The 15,115-nt window shown below is 40.3% G+C and overlaps 1 long non-coding RNA gene across 3 annotated transcripts in view; it reads left to right on the top strand.

The window, feature by feature from the left end:
• The window catches only part of LOC122087052, a 46,286-nt gene that overhangs the window by 29,175 nt on the left and 1,996 nt on the right, over positions 1-15,115 (top strand). For 2 of the 3 annotated variants that reach the window (XR_006142639.1, XR_006142641.1), the window contains 2 exons: positions 7,430-9,234; positions 12,185-13,581. This is a non-coding gene — a long non-coding RNA (uncharacterized LOC122087052). The remainder of the gene's footprint in view (positions 1-7,429; positions 9,235-12,184; positions 13,582-15,115) is intronic. The other variant, XR_006142640.1, reaches the window with a different exon arrangement.

Genomic DNA, 15,115 nt, shown 5'->3' on the forward strand with positions numbered 1-15,115 from the left:
TGAGGCTCAGACTTGTGTGCCTTAGTGCGTAAGGTCTTAAGGTGTCATGCTGAGGCTCGAACTTGCATACCATAGTGCATAAGGCCTTAAGGTGCCGAATTGAGGCTCAGGCTTACATGCCTTAGTGCGCAAGGTTTTGTGGTGCCAAGCCGAAACTTGAACTTATGTGCCTTAATGCTAAGGGTTTAAGGTGTCGAGTCGGAGCTTAGACATAAGTGCCTCAGTGCCTAAGGGCTTGAGGTGTCAAGCCGAAGCTCGGCTTTGTGTGCCTAAACGCCTAAGGGCTTGAGGTGTCAAGTAGAGGCTGGGACTTACGTGCCTTAATACCCAAGGGCTTGAGGTTCCTAATCAAAACTCAGACTTACGTGCCTTAATGCCTAATTATTAAGATGAGGCTCGGACTTGTGTGCTGTAGTGCTTAAGGTCTTGTGGTGTTGAGCTGAGGCTTGGACTTGCGTGCCTTAATGTGTAAGGTCTTGAGGTGTCGAGTTGAGGCTCGGACTCCAAGCCTTACCGTCTAAGGGCTTGAGGTGCAGCGTTATGGCTCAGGCTTACATGCCTTAGCACGTAAAGTCTTGAGGTACCAAGTCAAAACTCGGACTTGCGTGCCTTAATGCCTAAGGGCTTGAGGTGCGAGCCAGAGCTTAGACTTGCATTCCTTAATCCCTAAGCACCTGAGTTGCCAAGCCAAAACTCAAACTTACGTTCCTTAATGCCTAAGGGCTTGAGTTGCCTAGCCGAAACTCAGACTTGCATCCCTTAATGCTTAAGGGCTGAAGGTGTCGAGTTGAGGCTTGGACTTATGTGCCTTAACACCCAAAGGCTTGAGCTGTCGAGCTGAGGCATTGACTTTCATGCCTAATTACGCAAAATCTTGAGGTGCTGAGCCGGAGCTCGGACTTGCATTCCTTAATACCTAAGGGCTTGAGGTACCAAACCAGAGCTAGACTTGCGTGCCTTAACGCCTAAGGGCTTGAGGTGTTGAGTCGGCTCAGCCTTTCCTCGCGGATGAGATATTCTTTTACCGACTAGTTCTTGTCAGCCTTTCTTTTCTCACAAATGAGGTCTTCACTTATTGACTAGTTTGGATCAGCCTTTCCTCGAAGATCAGATTTTCTTTTACCAACTAGTTTAGGTCGGCCTTCTTTCCTCATAAATGAGGTATTATTTTGCCAATCATTGGGGTCGACTCAGCCTTTACTCGTGGATGAGATCTTCTTTTACTGACCAGTTTAGGTTGGCCTTTTTTTCCTCACAAATGAGTTATTATTTTATCGATCATTGGGTCGACTCAGCCTTTCCTCGCGGATGAGAACTTTTACCAACCAGTTCAGGTTGACCATTTTTACCTCATGAATTAGGTCTTCTTTTGAGAACCATTGGGGTTGGGTTGTCCTTTCCTTGTGGATAAGATCTTCTTTTATCGACCAGTTCGGCTCGGCCTTCCTTTCATCACGAATGAGGTCTTCTTTTGCTGACCACTAGTGTCAGCTCATCATTTCCTCACGGATGAGATCTTTTACTGACCAAAAGGGATGACATAGATGGTGGGCTAGGCCAAGGGAAAACCTGGGAAGTCGGTCTTCCAACAGATGTCCCCGGATGGTCGGCTTAAAGGATAACCGTGGGGTCGATTCGGCCAAGGGATGACCCAAGGGGTCGGGTTTCTCAGGGTTGGTGATGGTCGGCTCAGCCAAAAGATGTCCCGAGGGGTCGGTTCAGCCTAGGGATGACTCGAGGTGTCAATTTGGCCAGGTGATGACTTAGGAGGTCGGTCTTCTACGGGATGACTTGGATGGTTGGCTCGATCAAGGGATGACCTGAGGGGTCGGTTCGGGCAAGGGATGACCAAAGGGGTCGGGTTTCCCAAGGACGACGTGGATGGTGATGATCAGCTTGGCCAATAGATGTCCCAAGGGGTCGGCTCGGCCAAGGGATAACCCAAGGGGTCGATTTTCCCATGGATAACCTAGATGGTCGGCTAAACTAAGGGATTACCCGAGGGGGGCGGCATTTTTACCTTCTTAGTGCCTATCGCAAAAACATATGTCCAAATATAAGATTACTATTATACGACAAAACCTATTTATGTACCATTTAAGTAGTGCCACTATAATATGATAAAGCCTATTTATGTAACATGTAAGAAGAGCCGATATAATTGTCTTTCTTATAAACCACTAGTTGGAAGTTGAGAAGAGCCACAATAATTGTCTTTCTTATGAACCACTAGTTGGAAGTTGAGAAGATCAAGATTAGAGATGTAGGAGAAAGAGAGAAGGAGAGAAGATGAGAGGAGAAAGAGATGAGGGAAAATCGTGAGTGGGTTTTTTATTCATCTCACCTATATTAGTCTTAACTAATATCTTTTGGGAGTTACATATTCCTCCCTAAAGAGGTGAAAGAAAAAGAAAAAGAAAATACAAATTAAGACAACTTAACATAAAGACAATTCCTAAAGTACCCTTATTACATACATTCCGACACTTCCCCCTCAAGCTGTAAAATAAATTTCATGCATTCCTAGTTTACATAAGAGGGAACTGAACTGGTTAGGAATGAGTTCTTGGTGAATATGTCTGCCAATTGATCACCTGTCTTCACAAAGGGCATGCAAATGTTGTCAATGCATAGGTTTATTAATATCATATCCCAACTTAATAACTAGTCGTCTCGACCAAATGAGTTTACAAACTCTATAAGTCATTGCCCTGTACTCTGCCTTTGCACTAGGTCTAGCTAAAAGGTTGTGTTTTGCTCCACCATGTAACCAAATTACCACCCACAAATGTGCAATAGCCAAAAGAAGATTGTCTGTCAGAGATGGATCTTGCCAATCAGCGTTAGAATAACCTTCTATCCTTAAGTGATTATTCTTGGCATATAAGAGTCCTTTTCTTGGAGAGGACTTCAATTATCTGAGGATGCGGTACACAATATCCAAGTGCCCACTCTTAGGAGGATGCATAAACTGGCTCACTGTTCCCACTGCGTAAGTGATATATGGGTGAGTCAGAGACAGATATATCAACTTTCCCACTAGCCTCTGGTATTCTTCTACATTAACAAGAGAAGAACTACAGTCTTCTCATAACTTGTGATTCTGCTCAATAGGAGAACTTGCCGGTTTACACGCCAACATCCATGTTTCCTTTAAGAGGTCTAACATTAATTTCCTTTGGCAAATATTGATTCCCTTCTTTGACCTTAACACGTCAATCCCCAAGAAGTACTTCAAGTGTCTTAGGTCTTTGATCTCAAGTTGTTTGGCCAGGTAGGTTTTCAGCCTAGCTATCTCATCATTGTCATCTCCAGTCACCACAAAATTATCAAAATAGACAATCAATGCTGTGATGGTATCATTACCTCTCCAGGTAAATAATGTGTTATCTGCTTGACTCTAGAAATACCCATTCTTCAAGATGGCCTGTCTGAACCTCTCAAACCAACCAAGCTTTTGGTGATTTTTTTAGACCATATAGAGCCTTCTTTAGGAGACAGAGCTTACCATATGCTGCTAGAAATTTGAAGCCAGGAGGGGGCTGCATATACACTTCCTCCCTTAAGTCACCACGGAGGTAGGCATTCTTCACATCTAATTGATATAAAGGCCAATTTCTATTTGGCGCCATAGATAATATGTTTGGCCACTAGAGCAAAGGTTTCCAAATAATCAATTCCATAGACCTGATTGTATCCTTTGGCCACAAATCTTGCCTTGTACCTCCCAGTAACACCATTTGATCGATACTTAATTGTATAAACCCACCTACATCCAACTGGAACCCTTCTCTTGTAAAGATCAATCAATTTCCATATGCCGTTCTTCTCAAGGGCCATCATTTCCTCAGATATGACTTTCTTCCACTTGGGTTCTATCATAGCCTTAATAACAATTTTAGGGATGGAAACTGAAGAAAAAGCAGCAGTAAAGGCAACACCTGTAGGAGAGACAGAGCATCATAGGAAACAAACTAGGTTATATGATTAGTACAAGCTCTCTTACCCTTTTGAACAATAATAGGGAGGTCTAACTCTGAATGAGGAGAAATGTTACCTGACTAAGGAGGATGAAATTCAGGATGTGGATCCAAAGAGGACTCTTGGCCATAGTTATTAAATTCGGAATCGGGAATTATTCGGATGAAGAATTATACGGATTAATGCGTTTCATTAATTCAATGATTCGGTCAAAATATCGGTAAAAAAAGTGGAGATAATAAAATTCGAATTCGGATTCGGATTCAGGAATTATTCGTTTACAAAAATAAAAAGCGGACAAAAAATTTGGATGATATTTTTTATATTTGCAATAGTTGTTTCATATTATCCATAAGTTATCATATGTACATAACATACAAATGATATAAAAATTAAAACCTTAAATTTTAAAGAAAAAAATATTATATTTAACTCTTTTTTTTTTTTTCTGAACTCATTTTCTATTATTCAAATAATTGAATCAGAGAAAGAGAGACTGAGAGGGGGGATTGAGCACAAATTCAGCTAGACCCACGTCACCCACCATGCATGTTCACCTTAAAGACTAGAGAGAGAGTAACGACTGTAAGACTTAGTCAAACCAAAATAGGGTGAGAGATTTTTTTTTTTTGTAGAAGTGTGAGAGATTACCTTAGGAAAGATAAGCTTTGTCGGTTTCTGTTAAAAAAAGAAGAAAAGTAACATTAGGATAATAAATGCATAATAATCACACTACTTTCTAAAGGCTTATTGACTTATTCAAGATAAAGGTTTTTTTTTTTTTTTTTAATAACATGTGATAAAATTAGGTTATAATTCGGATAAAATTCATTTCCGCCGAATTATTCGTGAATTTTTAAAAAGTCTACAAAATTCAAGAATTTTTTATTTGATTCAGATTTGGACAGAATTATTCATAAAATTCGGTAAAATTCTATTCGGTAGAATTAGTCGCGAGTAATTCGGAGAATTTAATAACTAAGCTCTTGGAAGGTCTTCTTTTTTCCTTGTGTCATAATATCAAGTGTCTTCTCTGTACAAGGCCACTAATATCAACAATATCCACTGTGTCAACACCATCCACCTCTTTATGTTTCCCAATATCAAAAGAGAAAGGAATAAGAGGCAAAGGAGTAAGAAATGGAATAGCATTAGCAGCCTTTTCACTTATACTCCCATTTTCCCCCTAAAGGGGATGCTGATCAGAAGCAAAGAAAGGAACAAACTCAAAAAATATGACATCTTTGGAAAGAAATCGCCTACTAAAGGAAGGGTGATAACACTTGTAGCCTTTGGTAGTAGAAGAATACCCAAGGAAGAGGCATTTGAGAGCCTTGGGATCGAGTTTGGTCCAAGAGGATTTGTTAACATGCACGTAAAACATACAACAAAACACCCATGGGAAGAAGAGAAAAAGCTAAAGACAGAGGAGACAAGAGTGCAATGGGGTTTTGGGACCTAAGGATTTTGGTAGGCATGCGATTGATTAGAAATGCAGCCATAAGGATAGCTTCAGAGCAAAATAACTCAATATGGACCCAATCTAACCTAAATCTTCTAGAAAACTGAAAATATAAATTAGAAACTAATATCTAATCTTACATGGGCTTATAGAATTGGGCACTCTACAGTAAAAAACCCAAAATTAGTCAGCCTATGACGCATATAACTCTTGAGGTGTTGAGCTAAGGCTCAAACTTGCGTGCCTTGATTCCTAAGGGATTGAGGTGCCAAACTGGGGCTCGGACTTGCGTGCCTTAACACCTAAGGGCTTGAAGTTTCAAGCCAAAACTCGGACTTGGGTGGCTTAATGCATAAGGGCTTATGGTACTGAGCCGAAGCTCGAACTTGCATGTTGTAATGCCTTAGTGCTTGAGGTGTCGAGCTGAGTCTAAGGGATGACCCAAGGGATCGATTTAGCTACGGGATGACCTGGGAGGTTGGTCTTCAAAGGGATGACCTAGATGGTCGGCTCGGCCAAGTCATGACCTGAGAGGTTGGTCTTCCAACAGATGACCTGGATGGTCGGCTTGGGTAAGGGATGACCTAGGATGTTGGTCTTAGAACGGATGTCCAAGATGGTCACCTTGGCCTAGGGATGACTTCGATAGTGATGGTTGGCTCGGCCAAAAGATGTCCCAAGGGGTTGGCTTGGCTAAGGGATGACCCAAGGGGTAGGTTTAGCCAAGGGAAGATGTGGGAGGTTGGTCTTCCAAGGGATGACCTTGATGGTCGGCTCAGTCAAGGGATGACCCGAGGGGTCGATTTTCCTAGGGATGACCTGGATGGTGATGGTCCGCTCGGCCAAGAGATGTCCCAAGGGGTTGGCTAGGCCTTGGGATTTTGTAGCCGACGAGAGGAAGGGTGACAACACTTGTAGCCTCTAATAGTAGAAAAATACCCAAGGAAGAGGCATTTGGTAGCCTTGGGGTCGAGTTTGGTGTGAGAGGATTTGTTAACATGCACACAACAAATGCAACCAAACACCCAGGGAGAAGAGAAAAAGCAAAAGACTAAGGAGACAAGACTGCAACGGGGTTTTGGTAGGCATGCGATTGATGCGAAATGCAGCAGTAAGGATAGCTTCAGACCTAAGTAACTCAATATGGACCAAATCTAACCTAAATCTTCTAGAATACTGAAAATATAAATTAGAAACTAATATCTAATCTCACATAGGACTAAAATCCTTCACACACAAGCTTATAGAAATGGCCACTTTACAATAGAATACCCAAAATTAGTTGGCCCATGAGCATATAACTCATTGGGCACTCAAAATAAAGCTTATTGGTCCACTCTTGGTACAGTTTGGCCAATCGATGGAGCTGGTCTCCGGGTGATTTGTTGTTGCATCAGTTAGACCATAAATTTTATTTTGGTCACTAACCCTAGATGTATCATGTATGATAGTTACTCCATGAATTGGCTAACGTAGTGTTGATCTTACCGAATGTATCTGCCATTTTTGTTTTTAATTGGAGCTTTTGTAACTGGATTATGACCTTGATTGTAAAATTCCTATTTAAAGGTTCAACGGGCTTTATCCCTTGAACTTACAAATGAACATCCAGATATGTGCATTATTCATTGTAAAGTGGCCTTAATTCTTGGGTGTTGGGTTTCTGAGGTAAACTATTAATCTTGATTGTTTTTTTTTTGAATTATACTTGTGTTTTGCTTCTGGATCCATTATTGTTTGTGGGAGATTTTTTTCTCCCTCACTATAGATTGCATTTACTATCTTCTATTGTACCTTTTGATCATGCATAGTTGATGAGTCTCAGCTATTCTTTCATTTTTGTCATTACATCAGTAAATGTTTCAGCACTTACTCCAAGTTTATGTTGACTTGGATTGGAGAAAATATTTTCGTAATTTGAATAATACAGTCAATATGCATCTATGCCATGCAGTGCTATTATGATACACATTGAGGTGCTTGCAGGTGCATGTTCTTAGTCACAGGGCGATTCAAGTCTCATGGTTTGTGCCTCAACTTGTGGTCAGGAGCAGCCCGTCAATTGGGTGCGTGCCTCAACAAGGCATGCTGAGGTGTACACCTGAGTGATGACACATGCTTTGTTGCAAGTGTTGGCAATCCTTATGAAATTAACCTTGGTGGTTTTATTATTTCTGGTTTATTGGCCTTGATATTTGATGTTTTTAACTTTTTAAGAATGATGTATGGATTTGGTTTGCTGACTTTCTCAGTGGTCTGCTAGTTATTCATCTTATCTTGCACTTAACATTCCAAATATTGACTTATGAACATGTGATATTCCTTAATATTATAATTTAGATTATAACCTTTAACTGTGCATTAGGTATATGAATTGCTATTTGCAATTTTCCTTGGTCAATAATTTGATATCGAGAACTCAATAATCGTCTAATGTGCTTGTCATAATATTGTTACTATCAGTTTAATTGTGACAGAACTCAAATGGTAATGAGGCTTTGTAGGACTTGGACTGACTAACTGAGAATGTTTCAATTTATCATACATTATTGTATTACTGGCATTCATATAACACATGGTTTTCCTTTTTGATTTATTTGGCCGTGACTTGCTAAAAGAATTTGAATATATTATTGTATTTCACAATGACTGAATGACTTTGAGAATGCCTCTTATGCTTGTTCTGACAGATAAAAGATGACACAAAAAGATCAGTGTATTGGGCTTTAACCAAATTGCTCCAGGACAAGGACTTAGCGGTTAGGGTATGGTGTGGGTTTCTTTCGAATAAAAGAGGTCCACTATTGGTGTTCCATTTTTTTTTTTTTAGTTTGTTTACTGATTTCAGCAAAAAATGGGTTTCCATCTCATTGTAGCCTACTGCTTAATATTTCCTGTTCTTATTTATTTTCTTTTCCTTTTAATATATGCTGCTCTTTCTCTAATGTTTTGGTTTAATTTTTCAGCTGGCAGCATGGCAGTCGCTCTGTTTCCTCATTGAATATGTGAACATCTCTGAACAAAATTTTATGGATCTTCTTCCAACATGTTGGCCAAGGTTGAAACCAAAATTTTGAACATTGCGACTGATCCATTTTGTTTAGGGGATGCCAAGAAGTTACAACAATTGTATCCCAAGAATAATTATAATAGCCCTCTGGTGATTCCCCCCAGAAAATACGTCATAAGAAGTCTACGAAATAGGCCATTGGATCCTCTTCATTAGCCTTTTACCCTTCGACAGAGTTTACTAAATGCTCACCACCATAATGAAATGTAAATCCTCTTGGGCTTTGGAAATATCTTTCTAGTTATCCACTTCCTCATTCTTGATGCAAATCCCCTCACTGGTTACATACTTTTAGGCCAACTTTTTTCACACTTATCTAATCTCACCCAAAATGGTTATAATAATTTCTCCATATCAAATTTTCACACAAACTCAGTTCTAAATTTTCCTTGTTTTATTTTTTAATTTGTTCAGTCAAGCATGAATATGAGAATAAAGAAAGATCTCAGGGGCCTGAATTTTGATTATTTAATATATTTCTCTCTGACAGGCTAAAATGGTCTTTAATTTTTATTTTTTTTTTCAGAATTTTTCCACTCTAATTTAAGTTACTTAACAGTCTTGAAGTTTCATGGCTCTTTCTTATTTCCTTGTTCCATATTAACACTGCCTCAAATATTACCATGTTGCAGGTCCAGATTTTAAATTTGATTTCTGTGCTTATTGTGCATGTTAGTGGAATCATTCCATTTGCAAACAGTTGGTGGAATTTTTCCAGAAGGTATTAGTTGAATCTCTCTCTTTTCGAGCTTCGCTTGTTCACTAGTTTTAATTTTTCATAGAATTATGAATGGACCAATTATTAAATTTAGGACAAACAACTTTTGCTTCTATTTACAATAATAATTGACCCTTTCGGTTGTAGAAGACTAGAAGTTTCCGGTGCCTTTTATCAAAACATATGTCCAAATATAAGATTGCTATTGTAGCTTTTATGTTTCCTTCATTTAAAATCGAAAATTGTTTGTTATGGATCACACCAAAACTCATGCTCTCATCTCTAGTAGACCCCTCATCTACTCTCTGCCTTGAACCCTTTACCTTTTTCCTCATGGTGCCACCGCTTTTTCTTTTCCTTTATTGAAAAGGTAAGCTTTTTGTATTGATGTATGCTCAAGATACTATACAATTACCATGTTCAACACAAACACACAAAAGTCGCCCCTGGATTCTTAAAGTATTGAGAGCTCTACTATGCTACCACTCTCTTAATTTTCTCCAAAACACCACTTGTTGCCCCTGGCTTGAATTTTATGGGAATTTCTTTCTTGAGGTGTCGAGTTAAGGCTCGTGCTTGTGAGCCTTAGTGCGTAAGGTCTTGAGGTGCCAAGCCAGAACTCGGGCTCACATGCCTTAATGCCTAAGGCTTAGCTTGAGGTGCCGAGCGTGCGCCTTAATGCCTAAGGGCTTGAGGTGTCGAGCCAGAGCTCAGACTTGCGTGACTTAACGCTTAAGGGCTTGAGGTGCCGAGCCGAAGCTTAAACTTATGTGCTTTGATGCTTAAGGGATTGAGGTGCCAAGCCGAGACTAGAACTTGCGTGCCTTAATGCCTAAGGGCTTGAGGCGTCGAGCCAAAACTCGAACTTGCGTGCCCTAACGCCAAATTGTCATGTTGAGGCTCAGACTTATGTGCCTTTGTGCATAAGGTCTAGAGGTGCCGAGCTGGAACTCGGACTTATGTGCTTTAATGCCTAAGGGCTTAAGGTGTGTGGCCAGGGCTTGGACTTGCATGCCTTAACTCTTAAGGGCTTGAGGTGTCGAGTTGAGGTTCGAACTTTCGTGCCTTAGTGTGTAAGGTCTTAAGGTATCGAACTGAGGCTCGGACTTGTGTGCTATAGTGCGTAGGGTCTTGAAGTGTCGGGTTGAGGGTTAAACTTGTGTGCCTTAGTGTGTAAGGTCTTGAGGTGCCAAGCTAGAACTTGGACTTACATGCCTTAATAAGGGCTTAAGGTGTCGAGCCTGGGCTCGGACTTGTGTGCCTTAATGCCTAGGGGCTTGAGGTGCCGGGCCGAAGCTCGGACTTGTGTGCCTTAACGGCTAAGGGCTTGAGGTGCCAAGCCAAAACTCAGACTTGGGTGCCTTAATGCCTAAGGGCTTGAGCTATTGAGCCGGAGATCAAACTTGTTAACGCCTAAGGATTTGAGGCGTCGAGTTGAGGCTAAGAGATGACCTGGGAGATCGGTCTTCCATCAGATGACCTGGATGGTCGACTCGGCCAAGGGATGACCCGATGGGATGATTCAGCTAAGGGATGACCTGGGAGGTCGGTCTTCCAACGGATGTCTAGGATGGTCACCTCAGCCAAGGGATGACCCAAGGGGTCGATTCAGCCAAGGGATGACCAAAAGAGTTTGGTTTCCAAGGATGATTTGGATAATGATGGTCGGCTTGGCCAAGAGATGTCCTGAGGGGTCGGCTCGGCCAAGGGATGACGTGGGAGGTTGGTCTTCAAAGGGATGACCTTAATGGTCGGCTCGGTCAAGGGATGACCCGAGGGGTCAATTTGGCTAAGGGATGACCCAAGGGGTTGATTTTCTTAGGGATGACCTGGATGGTGATGGTTGGCTCGGTCAAGGGATCTTATAGCCTACGAGAGGAAGGGTGATAACACTTGTAGCCTTTGGTAGTAGAAGAATACCTAAGGAAGAGGCATTTGAGAGCCTTGGGATCGAGTTTGGTGCAAGAGGATTTATTAACATGCACATAACAAATGCAACAAAGCACCCGGGGAGAAGAGAAAAGGCAAAAGACTAAGGAGACGAGTGCAACGGGGTTTTAGGACCCAAGGATTTCGGTAGGCATGCAATTGATGAGAAATGCAATAGTAAGGATAGCTTCAGACCAAAGTAACTCAATATGGACCAAATCTGACCTAAATCTTCTAGAAAACTGAAATATAAATTAGAAACTAATATTTAATCTCACATAGGACTAAAATCCCTCACACACGAGCTTATAGAATTGGCCACTTTGCAATAGAATACCCAAAATTAGTCAGCCCATGACGCATATTGGGCATTGAAAATTAATCTTATTGGTCCAGTTTGGCCAACAGATGACCCTGGCCTCACGGGTGATTTGTTGTTGCATCAGTTAGACCATAAATTTTAATTTGTTCACTAACCCTAGATGTATGACAATTATTCCATAAATTTTCTAAGGTAGCGTTGATCTTAGCGAGTGTATCTGCCCATTTTTGTTTTTAATTAGAGCTGTAATTGGATTATGACCTTGACCGTAAAATTCCTATTTAAAGGTTCAACGGGCGTTATGCCTTGAACTTACAAATGAACATCCAAATATGCGCATTATTCATTGTAAAGTTGCCTTGATTCTTGGACGTTGGGTTTCTGAGTGTTGGCTTGGCGGAGTAAGCCTTGGCCATCTCAAGCAGGTGAACATTACCTTGGTGGAGACATCGAGGTGAGCTTGGCTCATGTGATCCTTTCTGAGTACTTGACTTGTTTTTTTGACTCAAGATGTGGTTCCAACTATCTTCTATTATACCTTTTGATCATGCATAGTTGATTACCCTCAGCTATTCTTGCATTTATGTCATTAAAACATCAGTAAATGTTTCAGCACTTACTCCCAAGTTTATGTTGACTGGGACTGGAGAAAATATTTTAGTAATTTGAATAATGCAGTTAATATGCGTCTATGTCATGCAGTTGTATTATGACACACATTGAGGTGCATGTTCTCAGTCGAGGGGCAATTCAAGTCTCATGGTTTGTGCCTCAACTTGTGGCCAGGTGCAGCCGTCACTTGGGTGCGTGCCTCAACAAGGCATGCTGAGGTGTACACCTGAGTGCCGACATATGTTTTGTTGCAAGTTTTGGCAACCTTAGGAAATTATCCTTGGTGGTTTTATTATTTCTGGTTCATTGGCCTTGATATTTGATGTTTTTAACATTTTAAGAATGATGTATGGATTTGGTTTGCTGACTTTCTCAGTGGTCTGCTAGTTATTCATCTAATCTTGCACTTTAAATTCCAAAAATATTGACTCATGAACATGTGATATTCCTTAATATTATAATTTATATTTTAACCTTTAACTGTGCATTAGGTATATGAATTGCTATTTGCATTTTTCCTTGGTCAATAATTTGATATCCAGAACTCAATAATTGTCTAATGTGCTTGTCACAATGTTGTTACTATCACGAACTGGATCTACTCTTGTATCTCCACCACCAATTTTTCCATTATTGTTAACGAATCCCCTGCTGGATATTTCGCCTCTTCCATTGGTTTCCGGCAAGGTTGCGCTCTCTCCCTCTTCTTTTCCACTTGGCTCTTGAAGTCCTATCCCGATCCATCCAAACCAAAACTGATGATCTTCTCATTTTCTCCATCCCTAAATGCAAATCTCTCAAGCTCACTCATCTTGCCTTTCTGATGATCTCATGATCTTCTCCAAAGTCCATTCAGACCATTCTACAATTATGACAGAAGATATGCATGAAGAACAGCTCCGTGCAGTTGAAGCCCTTGGTGGTGCATTTGTAAGATTAGTCTCACCATTTGGAATATCAATATTGTAATCTCATGCGACTTGGTTGTCCTCGTATATGAATTAAGCTTAAGTATTGTGTCTATTTCTAAGGTTATCCCACTAGTATGACATAATAAGAGAGACTAGGTGACATAATTCAGTAAATATTAGGTGCATTGGTGTTTCTGGATATTTAATTATTCTCATAAAATGTAATGGCAGTTGAAAATTAATGAACATTCTAGCTTTCATAACCTGAGAGTACTAAGATCTACTTTTTCATGATTTCTGGTGCCTTGCACTTAATTTTTGCCATTATCATTGTTCATTACATGCTAAGTAGTTATTTGGATAAGTATTTTTTCACAGAATTTTCATGTATATGTTGGATTGTGATACTATTGTATGTGAACTTTATTACTTGTACTTCCTACCATGGTTTTCAGTTGAAAGATCACCATATAAATCCTTGTGCATTTTTTTTTTCCCCCTCCCCTTTTGACTGACCTACATCTTTTTCATTACAGAGCTTCTCTGTCCTATTGGAGAGAGATATCTTGTCTTCAGGTAATACCGTAATAGGCATAAATCTTACTATTTTATTTTGATGTTTTCCTTACTAACTGGATGAAGAATAATAAATCCATTATCAAAGAGGGAATATATAACCGCGGGGAAAGAAAAGAAAAAAAAAGCAACAAAACGGGCTGCAGACCTATTAAAGTTTAGGGGGGCATAACAAAGAAGGGGGGGGGGGGGAGAGCCCCCAGGAGGCTACAATAAGCTTGTTCCTAGGGGAATCACACAATGGCCAGCTAGGAAGCGAGCAGAGCTTGGAACTAACATCAAACTAGATGGCATTCCAAATCATGTCTAAAGAGCAAGAGTTGAAAGTCCATCTTCTTAATACTTTTGGTAAGCCAAGAATGAAATATATGCCAGTATTGTCAATCTGGCTAGTTAGAAAAGAATACTCAGTGACTGGGAGATGTATGAAATTGAATGAGTATGCATGATGTGGCTGGCATATTTGGTGCTGTAGGGGTTGTCAACTTATCATTGTGTGAATGATTTGCAGGAAATTATGAAATGTTTGAGACAGCAAACTGCCTGATGAATGACATGTAATGGGAAAGTCATAAAACCATTACCCAAGTCTATAACTCATGTGATGTTGACTAATTTTCTTGGGGCTACTATCTTGGGCCTGTTCATCAAGCAATACCTGTAGGATCCAATGATAGAGGCTAGTAAAGGGCTGACAGTATGGTGGCGTTGTTATGGTTTTGGAGACTTGAATCTGACCTGCAAAACCACACAACCAAATTAACAGGATATGGAGATACGCCATAGGTACCTCTTATAGGAAGATTAGAAGGAAGCAGATAAGTGACATTCAGTAGCATGCTACATAGAGTTCAAGCCCAAATTGGAGCATAGCAAGACTAATCAGGATCTTTGTTTGTTAAAACGCAAGTAAAACGGCGTACCTGAATTTACCGAATTAATTCGTCACTCGCTCTTTTCCGTTTTTAGCTGATAGATACGGTGACAAAATGGGAGAGGCTACAACACAGCCAAATATTAATTTTAATTTTTTTTTTTTCCAAAAGATGGGTTTTTGAGTTTGCAGACCAAATTGGTATCTCTAGCACCATTAAATTTCATACTCAAATTTAACCATATACCTTATCATTTATTCGCATACACCCTCGTGGGTTCAATACTTTGTTTTTCTACTTGACCAACTCCATTTGGGTAGAAAACTTGAATGGGCAGGAGACCTTAGATCTAATTATGCCCAAAAGTTCGATAAATTTGTGTAGATCAGACATGCCAATCTGGATGGACCCTGAAGGATGTTTGGTTTTAGGGAGAATTGAATTCTTTAATTTTCTTTTATCTGTTTTGTCTGGTCCACCCGAATTGTATTGGGCATCACACTCCCATCAAACTGTTTCATGCATGATTCATGAGCTTCACAACAAAAAACATGAGCTTGCATGGATTATTTGACAACTACTAAACGAAGAAGACAATGCAGATTCGATGCCAAACAGAAGAGTGTTCTATGTCCTCCATTCATTGATTTCTCATGCAA

Source organism: Macadamia integrifolia, chromosome 8, assembly GCF_013358625.1.
Source record: "Macadamia integrifolia cultivar HAES 741 chromosome 8, SCU_Mint_v3, whole genome shotgun sequence".
NCBI classification, from domain to species: Eukaryota; Viridiplantae; Streptophyta; class Magnoliopsida; order Proteales; family Proteaceae; genus Macadamia; species Macadamia integrifolia.